The sequence below is a fragment of the Pogoniulus pusillus genome, chromosome 1 (assembly GCF_015220805.1).
Source record: "Pogoniulus pusillus isolate bPogPus1 chromosome 1, bPogPus1.pri, whole genome shotgun sequence".
NCBI lineage: Eukaryota > Metazoa > Chordata > Aves > Piciformes > Lybiidae > Pogoniulus > Pogoniulus pusillus.
Window position 1 is genome coordinate 5,777,740 of NC_087264.1, and position 10,530 is coordinate 5,788,269.

At 44.0% G+C, this 10,530-nt stretch overlaps 1 long non-coding RNA gene across 1 annotated transcript in view; it reads left to right on the top strand.

Annotated features, from left to right (window-relative positions):
• LOC135180404 (uncharacterized) overlaps window positions 1-8,168 on the top strand; it is a 30,986-nt gene extending 22,818 nt beyond the window's left edge. The window contains exons 2-3 of the long non-coding RNA XR_010304419.1: window positions 3,408-3,636; window positions 7,489-8,168. This is a non-coding gene — a long non-coding RNA (uncharacterized LOC135180404). The remainder of the gene's footprint in view (window positions 1-3,407; window positions 3,637-7,488) is intronic.
• The last annotated feature ends 2,362 nt before the right edge of the window (window positions 8,169-10,530 follow it).

Sequence of the window (10,530 nt, forward strand, 5' to 3'; positions counted from 1 at the left end):
GCCTGTAAAGCTTCCTTTGCAAGGATGTGCAGGGCAGTTAATTTCAGAGATGCAGTGATCAAAGGCACAACACAAAGATTCATTGTTTCTGTATGCTGCACAAGAAGGCTGGAAGTAATTTGGGTCAACTAAAGTTAGAAACTGTCCCCCACCTGACAAGAGAGATGTGAGCTTTGAAGTCAGAGAGGTTATCAGAAAAACAATGCAGTAGATCCAGGTTTTCCCAAATCCAACTTCTAGTTTGCTGACTTAATGCTCATTCAGAATCGTGTTGCTGGATGAGGACAGTCTTCCCAGTCCTGCCCTGTGAGCTGCCCTTGGCAGATGCCAAAAAGCAATGTCAGAAACTGTTCAATACTCGAGTGATGCTGCAGCTTATTTCTGGAAGCCAGTCACTCCTGATCAAACAAGTGTGTGACCAATTTAGGCTGAAGATCAAAGGAATTTAAGGCACTTGCATTTTCCTGCACTATCCTGCTGTGGACTGCAGGAATAACCACACTTCTAGCGTATTCTATTCCAGTACTTTGTGTCTGGGGAGAACCATCCAAAAGCCATCAAAAAGTGGAGATGGTCCAGTCAGAGCAGGAGTCTATCTGGCTGGGCACTCTGTTGAGGCAGAAGCTCTTTCAAGGTGGGAACTCTCTTGCTCTATCCCTTTCTCTAGACAAAGTGTCCATTTACCATTTATACTGGGCACAAAACCACAGCCAACCACCAGCCTGATTTCAGTGCATAATCTACACAGGTCAGCCCACGTGCAGAAATTGGCATCCTTTTGCTGCCTCCCTTCAAGCCCGCAGGGGTGGGGAGTAGCAGGTTTTGCACCTTTCTTCTCCTACTGAGTGAGAGGGAGAAGAGAGCAATTTGGGGTATCCCAGGATAGAGTTGTGCATTCTGGGGCTGGTGACAGGATGCAGACTCAACATGACCATTCCATACAGTTGAAGGAATCCTGTTCACAGACTAAATGGTCTATAGGTCCTCTAAGAGTTGAAGAGTGCAAGCAGAGGCCTGATGAAATCACAGTATCACAGTATCATCAGGGTTGGAAGAGACCTCACAGATCATCAAATCCAACCCTTTACCACAGAGCTCAAGGCTACACCATGGCACCAAGTGCCACGTCCAATCCTGCCTTGAACAGCTCCAGGGACAGCAACTCCACCACCTCCCCGGGCAGCCCATTCCAGTGTCCAATGACTCTCTCAGGGAAGAACTTTCTCCTCACCTCCAGCCTAAATTTCCCCTGGTGCAGCCTGAGGCTGTGTCCTCTCGTTCTGGTGCTGGCCACCTGAGAGAAGAGAGCAACCTCCTCCTGGCTACAACCATCCCTCAGGTAGTTGTAGACAGCAACAAGGCCACCCCTGAGCCTCCTCTTCTCCAGGCTAAATCAGATCTCTCAGAGACTGGAAAGAGCAGCCTTGATGAAGGCATGTTTTTATACTTATGCATGCTCACTTCCTCTTTGTCACGTTTACATTTTTCCTGCTTGAGAGAAGATCTTCACCTTTGTTCCTTTTTGCTGTTTTGATGAGAAATCCTCTTATTAGGGAAATCCCTGACATGCTGTGATACTGTGATATACATCTGGCTTTGCAGGCTGCTCCCTACTGCATACTCATAACTTCTAAGTGATAAATGGCTGCAACACAGTCAGTAATCCATGTTATCATTGAAACAGACTCTATTCTGGAGATGCTATCTTACCCTTGCCTTCTCATGGCAACACTTGCCTACAAGTTTCAGCCTAATGAATTGCTGCAAAAGCTTGGACTGTTCTCCCTATGCAAGCCTTTTATGCCCAAATTTGTGGATCTAAGCCAAGCACACACTGAAAATGAAACCACTGGGCCATGGCCCTGTTCTGACATGTTCAAATATGTGTTCCAAACTAGTAAATGCCTTGATCCTTCTCCTGGTGCATTGATCCAATTAAGGCTATCCAGGAAGTTAAACTCCCTCAAAAAGTTTCTAACAGGCTTTTCTGCACCCAAAAGATAATTTGTTTAGATTAAGCTCGCTGCTCCTGGACATTTTCCCACATTCACAGTGTCACAGTATCACCAAGGTTGGAAGAGACCTCACAGATCATCAAGTCCAACCCTTTACCACAGAGCTCAAGACTACACCATGGCACCAAGTGCCACGTCCAATCTTGCCTTGAACAGCCCCAGGGATGGCAACTCCACCACCTCCCCGGGCAGCCCATTCCAGTGTCCAATGACTCTCTCAGTGAAGAACTGTCTCCTCACCTCAAGTCTTAATTTCCCCTGGCGTAGCTTGAGGCTGTGTCCTCTTGTTCTGGTGCTGGCCACCTGAGAGAAGAGAGCAACCTCCTCCTGTCTACAACCTTCCCTCAGGTAGTTGTAGACAGCAATACAGTCTCCCCTGAGCCTCCTCTTCTCCAGGCTAAATAGAATCATGGAATCAACCAGGCTGGCAGAAACCTCCAAGATCATCCAGTCCAACCTAGCACCAAGCCCTATCCAGTCATCTAGACCATGGTACTAAATGCATGGCATATTCATTCTTTCCACATCTGTGTGACACCATATGGCATTGGCTTGAAGGGTTACCTTGGCCTGCACAGGCACCTCTAATCCTTTTTCTGCTATGCTATGCAGGCAGAAAGATAATGCTGGTGTGGGTTGTGGATCCAAATGTGAACTGTCTGCTTTTCTGGCTTCTGTTGAAGATCCTTACTGTTCTCCAGGTGGATGAGGACAGCAACCCACAGAATAAGACTTTTTCTGATTAAAGAGATTGGAAGTATGGGATACAATGTCAATATGGACAGTAACTCTTTTGTGCATTCATATAAAATAGTGAAATAGTGGGAGATACTAAGATTTATGTATTTTTGCTTGAAGGGAGGCTGTAGCCATGTAGGGGTTGGTCTCTTCTGCCATGCAACCAGCAACAGAACAAGGGGACACAGTCTCAAGTTGTGTCAGAGGAGGTCTAGGCTGGACGTTAGGAGGAAGCTCTTCACAGAGAGAGTGATTGGCATTGGAATGGGCTGCCCAGGGAGGTGGTGGAGTTGCTGTCCATGGAGGTGTTAAAAAAGAGACTGGCTGAGGCACTTAGTGCCATGGTCTAGTTGATTGGCTAGGGCTGTGTGCTAGGTTGGACTGGATGACCTTGGAGGTCTCCTCCAACCTGACTGATTCTATGATTCTAAGTATAATTTCCCTCACATCCCCACCTGGTCTTCTACTTTTTCTCCCCTTCATTCATTTATTCATCATCTTCTCTGCCTTCTGGTTTCAGTCTTCCTTTTTCCTAATCAGTTTATATCCCTGTCTGTAACTTGTCCCTTACACATTAATGCCACTTTTTTTTCCTCTTCCACTTCTTGTCACTTCTGCATCTGAAAGTGGGTGATGTGCTTCTCCTTTCTTCAGCATGTCAAGGCCCAGGAGGACATGTAATTAATGAGAGGAGCATCAATCCCATCCAGACCTGGAACTGCCCACACATTGATGGCCAGTTGAAATAGCAGGGGAAATCTAATGTTCTGTGGAAGCTGAAACCAGAATATTTGGCTATTTTAGAAGCTGAAATACCAAAAATAACAAATGTGGATCTTCACATGGCGAGGGAAAGAAGAGGCTGTTACAGAATGACAGACTGGTAGGTGTTGGTGAATATTAGTCCCCTCCTACTTGTTGGCATCCCACAGCATGGGTGTGCTAGAGGTTTTCAAATAAGATCTTTAAAATCCTATCTGATCTTGCAGGTTTGGCACCAGGAATTGTCCTGGTAGGGCATAAATCCTGCCAGGCTGGTTTAACCCTGACACTTCTCCTCCTGTCCTGCTGAGTGAGTCAGATGAGCAAACAATAAGGGCTTGGCCCCAGCAAAGCCTTGAGGGCTAGGGGGCTTAGCACCATGTGTCAGGTGTCTTGTGCTGCCCTCAACATGCTTGTGGGGTCAAAGGAGGCATGAAGCTTTGAATTCTTGGCCAGAACAATGGTGCTAGTGCCTTTTGGCCAGTTTGATTTTCAAACTGAAGTATATAAAGGGGGATGATTTAGAAACCATGCCATGCCTACCTACCTTCCTCTTGTTGTTCTGGTTGTTCCCTGGCCTAGAAACATAATTTTCCTAAGAGCACTCTTAAACTCCTCAGAACCATCCTCTTTCTTGGCAGCCAATCTCACAACACTCCTCTCATCAGAGTACTGAGATCTAAGTATGTTGGCCAAATCTCGCAGACTATATGTCTCCTCTTCATCCTCTTGTGCACCAGAGGTCCCCAGCAGAAGGAGCAGTAGTAGTGCCTGATGGAGATCATATGGAGCCTTTCTTTGTATGCATGGAGCCTTCCTGCCTCTCCTTGTCTGTGGCTCATTAAAAGCAGCCATGTGTTGCAGCTAACACCAGTGGCTTAGCAGAATCTTCTCCCCTCTGCCTGAAATATTTTGTATTTCACCCTGGGATCATCATCATGACTTTGAAAGCATCTTTGATACAGAAGGCTTACTCAGGGACCAAAGGCATTGTGAGTACATTTGCTGGAGTGAGTGCCAAGACTCCATAGGTGTAGTTAAAATGCTTCCTGTTCTCACATTCCTATTTCCCAAGTTCTGATTGTTTAAACTGTTTAATTCTGTGCAATTGCTTCCTGTCGACCAAAAATCCAAAGAACTTCAGGAAAATGTCCCCATTTAAAAAAAATATTAATAATAAAAATTAATATTCATACAGAAATTAATAGTCATAAGTCACAGTGATTATTAATTTCTGATGCAAGGACCAAGCCAATACCTTTCTGTTTTGTTTTGGTTGGTTGGTTTGTTTTTCTTTTGGAAGTCACAAACTTGTTTGGTTTTAAATGCTGTCCAGAAATGTTCCCTGAAGCAGCTATATGAGCACTTCAGCAAAAACATTTAATGTTAAGCTGAGTAATAGCAAAAGTTAGGCAATCTTAATACCAAACAGTGTTGTAAATCAGGCCTATAATCTGAGCGGGTCTGGCACATAATTAATCTTTGGGGAGCCTCTGGGTAGCAACTTGCAAGTTATTAGTCTGTAAACCCCCCACAGGTCTCAATGGGCTTGGGATTAAGTTCTGTGTATGAATAATCATCTCATTAACCACCTCATGCAAAGGTTTTAGAAACCTTCAGTCCCTACTCTTGGAGCAGGTGCATGGTTTAAAGAAGCTATGCCAAAAGCTCATCTTATAGTTCACTGCCAGCTCCACAACTGTCTGCTCAGATTGTGCCTTACTGGCACTGGGAAATGCAAAGCTACTCAGCAGAAGTGACCTGGGAACAAAGCCTTTACTCTGTGCTTTGGGTTACTGTCCTGTGCAGCAAGGGTGAACATATGTTTCCCATCTTCTGTGCTAAATGCTGCCACAGCAAGCTAACAGAAGGCAAGATAAGTTCAAAGAGAAGGTAGTGTTTCATCTCAGGTGGCAAAGGAAGATTTGAAGTTCTCATTTATTAGAGAGAGAAAAACTCTTCTCAACCATGAAATGAACCCAAACGCATTTTCCTTGACATGGTTCCTGGAAATCATAAAACATTAGATCTTTTTTGAGGTTAACTTACAAAGAACATTATAACAAAAGCTATGGAAGGCCACCTGCAGTCTTACAGGTTGATCTATAACTCTTTCTAATTCAAATTATCTGGATTGGAGAACTTTGCCAGAATTAATATGTCCTTTCTCAGCTGTAGCTTAACGTTGCCATCCCTGGAGGTGTTCAGGAAAAAAATGGATGAGGCACTTAGTGCCATGGTCTAGCTGATTGGACAGGGCTGGGTGCTAGGTTGGACTGGATGATGTTGGAGGTCTCTTCCAACCTGGCTGATCCTATGATTCTATATGCTGCAGCCCTGCTTTTGAGTATTTCTACATCTCTCTAAGGAGAAGCAGCCTATGGGTAAGGTTGGAAAGTCCATGAGTGATTTCTCCTTTGCATTGTCAACAGAATGTGGGCTGTGAAATGTCACCTGGACTTACAACTCTTTTATTTGAGCCACAGCTCATCTTTTCAATGGGTTGCGCACTCAGTGATGTGTGCAGAGAGCATGCCAGCTCATCACACCCTGACAAGGGCAACTTTCAGAAGCACAACAACTGAGCTCTGCAACTGCAAGGTCAACAGACCAGGATCAACAGTTACTGTCTTTGAGAAAGCTAATTTCTCCTCCATTGTAGACAGCTTTCCAATAGCAATTTTCATCTTAGAATAGAATCAACCAGGTTGGAAGAGACCTCCAAGATCATCCAGTCCAACCTAGCACCCAGCACTAGGCGATCAAATAGACCACAGCACTAAGTGCCTCAGCCAGACTTTTTTGGAACACCTCCAGGGATGGAGACTCCAGCACCTCCCTGGGTAGCCCATTCTAATGCCAATCACTCTTTCTGCAAACAACATCCTCCTAACATCCAGCCTAAACCTCCCTGGCACAAACTGAGACTCTGTCCCCTTGTTCTGTTGCTGGTTGCCTGGCAGAAGAGACCAACCCCACCTGGCTACAGCCTCCCTTCAGGTAGCTGTAGGCAGCAATGAGGTCACCTCTGAGCCTCCTCTTCTGCAGGCTGCACACCCCCAGCTCCCTCAGCCTCTCCTCACAGGGCTGTGCTCCAGGTCCCTCAAGAGCTTTGCTGCCCTTCTCTGGACACGTTCCAGTATCTCAACATCTCTCTTGAATCGAGGAGCCCGGAACTGGACACAGTAGGCACTAGCATCATTGTTCTGGCCAATTAATTCAAAACTTCATGCCTCATGTGAGCATGCAGACACATTGAGGGGCAGCACAAGACACCTGACAAATGATGCTCAGCCCCTAGCCCTTAAGGCTTTAATGAGGCCAAACCCTTCATTGTTTGCTCGTTCAACTCCACCCCAGACCTGCAGCAGGAGGAGTGCAAGGGTTTAACTGGCCTGGAAGTTTAAATGACTAAATAGCAGACAGCTGGAGTTAAAGGTGTGGCAGTTTGGTCTATCATTTGTAGTTCTGACTTTTGTTTAAAAAGAACAAACTGGAATTGTTTTGCAGTGCAATTCCTTAGATAGAAATTCCCAGATGAAGGATCTAAAATATGTTTTTGAAACTCTTCAGTAGACAAGCCTTAGAAAAATGTCTTCTAAAATTGCTGTCTGGAAGGAAACGACTGCCCAATTTTTACTCTTTGGCTTTGCTGCAGCTTACCAAATATTTGTAATACTCTTACAATGATTTAAATAAGAAGAAAAATGGAGTTAATATTCACCATAGAAAGAGATATCTGTTTTAAAGACACTGTTCTCCACAACAAGACCATGAATTTAATAGGCTTTTACCCTATTGTTGATAGCACAATGCTGTGGCAGCGATCCACAGCTATAGGGAACAATCCAATTACTGTTCAATTGAGTCAAAGCAATTAGACAGCTTAGGCCAGGGTGTAATGCAATCAGCTGAAAATGTTCAACAATCAGATTTGGAGAGAGCTGCAGCTCACATTTTCTTTCTTTCTTAGCTGACTCGGAGATCTCCTTCTAACTAATGAACAATGGAAAAGCAACGACTGGTGAAAGCCTCAAAAGTCACTTTGAAGTCCTTGGCAAAGGTAATGATGGCTTGTAAATGTGCAGGTTCTCTTTGAGATGGACAAGCTCATGGGCCTCTCTGCACTTAATGCTCCTTTACCATGTGCTTAGCTTCTAAAATACATCCAGACTGGCCTTCAGACATTGATGTTTATTTCTTCACAAAAGGAAGAGCAATTGTGAAAATGTATTGTTAGATCTGAGGTGTAAGGACCTAAGTGGTTGTTTAAGTGGACGTTGATGTAAAGCTTGGAGAGCTGGGGTCTGGCTAAGCAGAAAACAAAATGCATGTTCTAACTAACATTTTCCAGCAAAGTTTCTCTGGAAATCTGGAAGCTATCTGGGTTTTTTTTTTTTTTGTATTTAGGTTTTTATTTTCCATGTGGCATAGCATTTTGGTGATTATGTTGCCTGTATTAAATGAGAGGCAGAGTCATGCTACAGGATTATGTCTAAGTATCCTGCGTTGTAGCTTAATGATCTTCTGAAGGCAGAATGAACATAACCAAAGCATTAATAACTCAAATACTTTAGTCTCATGCTGAATGAGTAGTTGGTACATTATGGAGCTGACTTGTGTTTCACAAGTGTTATATTCCTTTATACTTCTTTGGGGATTATCACCACTCAGACTAATAGAACACAGCATCCAAATGATCTTGTTTCTAACTGAAATAATGAGAAGAAGGTGCTTTGTAACGCTACAGAGTGAGGCTTTTGCCAACAAAATCTCAGCAGAGGGCAGCTCTTCCTATGTAAGGATGATCTGCATCAGAATACTTCCTGTAAACCTGCTTTATTAGCCTGAAACAATTGGCAGAATGGAACTTTGGTGTTTTGTGACAGAGAAGAGGTGACGCGTTGTTTCTAGGTGAGAGCTGACAAAATGTGGTTTAAATAGTTTAACTCTGGAGATCCTAATCTGACACAGGTGTTCTTCAGGCATGGTCTGCAGAATATCTCAGGGGCTTGATTCCATTATGTTGAGAAAAGTTAGAAGATATCCTGATTTTTCTGAAGCTGAATATAATGTGGGTTTGAGCAGAACAGATGCAGGAGAGTTTGCAGCATTGCAACTGCAATTCCTTCTGCACTCAACTACAGGAGTAGCTACCTAAAGTCAGTGTATTTTGAACTCAGTTCATCACCTCATAGAGAAGTTTTCAGAGCCTTTAGGACTTCAGAACCTAGACCAGAGCTGTTTATTCTAAGGAACCCTTTGGGCTGATCCTGTAACCTCAAAATGCCCTGGACTCTAAAGTTTGATTGGAGTGCAACAAAGCTGGTGAGAGGCCTGGAGCACAGCCCTATGAGGAGAGGCTGAGGGAGCTGGAGGTGTGCAGTCTGGAGAAGAGGAGGCTCAGGGGTGGCCTCATTGCTGTCTACAACTCCCTGAAGGGAGGCTGTAGCCAGGTGGGGGTTGGTCTCTTCTGCCAGACAACCAGCAACAGAACAAGGGGACACAGTCTGGAGTTGTGCCAGGGGAAGTCTAGGCTGGATGTTAGGAGGAAGCTGTTGGCAGAGAGAGTGATTGGCATTGGAATGGGCTGCCCAGGAGAGGTGGTGGAGTCACCATCCCTGGAGGTGTTGAAGCAAAGCCTGGCTGAGGCACTTAGTGCCATGGTCTAGTTGATTGTTTAGGGCTGGGTGCTAGGTTGAATTGGATGATCTTGGAGATCTCTTCAAACCTGGCTGATTCTATGATACTAGTTAAGTAAAAATAATGCACAGGTTGTGGTTTCTTGAATGCTGAAATTAAAACTAGGTCATGGCAGCTGTTTTGTAGTTCAGCCTTTTTGCCTGAGATGTCTGGAGCACATACTGAGGACAACTTCTGAGATAAATAGGATGCTTCACTTGGAACAGTCTTCTGTGCAACTCTTTAAAGCTAGACATCTATCAAAGTGAAAAGTTTGGGTAAAGGAGAGTAGTTAGAGTTTTTCTTTTCTAATTAACAGATTGAAGGCAATGATGTGGAGTGGAAGAGCTTGGGCTAAGTTCTAAGCTAATATACTGCTGTATATAAAATTACTTCTGCATTAATGATGGAACAATGGGATTTAGACTCTGTTTTGCCTCTAGTATTGGAAAAAAAGCTGAATGGGTCCTTATCTTACATCTTCACACTAGAATAGATTTACAGGATGGGGAATGGGGAGTGAAGAAAGGACCTCAAAAGACTCCCCCAAGAGACCCTGCTGCAATGTCAGTAGTTTTGATTTACACCATCTCTGCAGATGGATCTGGACCTTGTGTTCTGTTGAAAGGTGGGGGAAACATTGTTATCCTTGGGAATTCTGAGTGAAAGCAAAATCTTTAAGTGTGGGGAAAAAACCTTTTTCCTTGGTTCATAGGTTATCTGGAGGTGGTTCCTGAGTTCTGCCCATTTGTGTTCGTGTGCTGCAAAGAATTTGTCTCAGGAGCTGTAATCAACTGTTGCAATGCTAAGTTAGAAATATTTGGGGAAGACATCAAAGTAGTTTTCTAGAGGGCTTGTGACATGCTGTGCCATTATGTACTCCTGTGTGAAGGCTGAATAAGAAATCAACTGAAGAGCTGCACTATTCATGTAAGGCTTGCTAACCTATGAATAATGTGATCACCCTAGACACAGCATTGTGAATATTATATAAGCATCTTTACAGTATTTTTATCTGTATTTGCATGTCTTAAAAGGAGGGGGGAAATAGGTTGTAGAGTCAAACTTTTAGTACTGAAGAACTTGCTCTGGTTTCTGCTTGAGATAAAAAGAAATAGTGAATTTTCTTTTAAGAGAGCAAAGATCCTGAGCAATTCTATACTGACTCCATGTGTCTTCTGTGGATGAGCCTGTCTATGGTGCATGGAAACATCAAACACTGGTAGTATATGAGCATCATGAAAGGGACTTGTATCTACTCTACATCTACTGTGACCAGATGGCCAAGAGAGCCAATGGCATCCTGGCCTGCATCAGGAACAGTGTGGCCAGT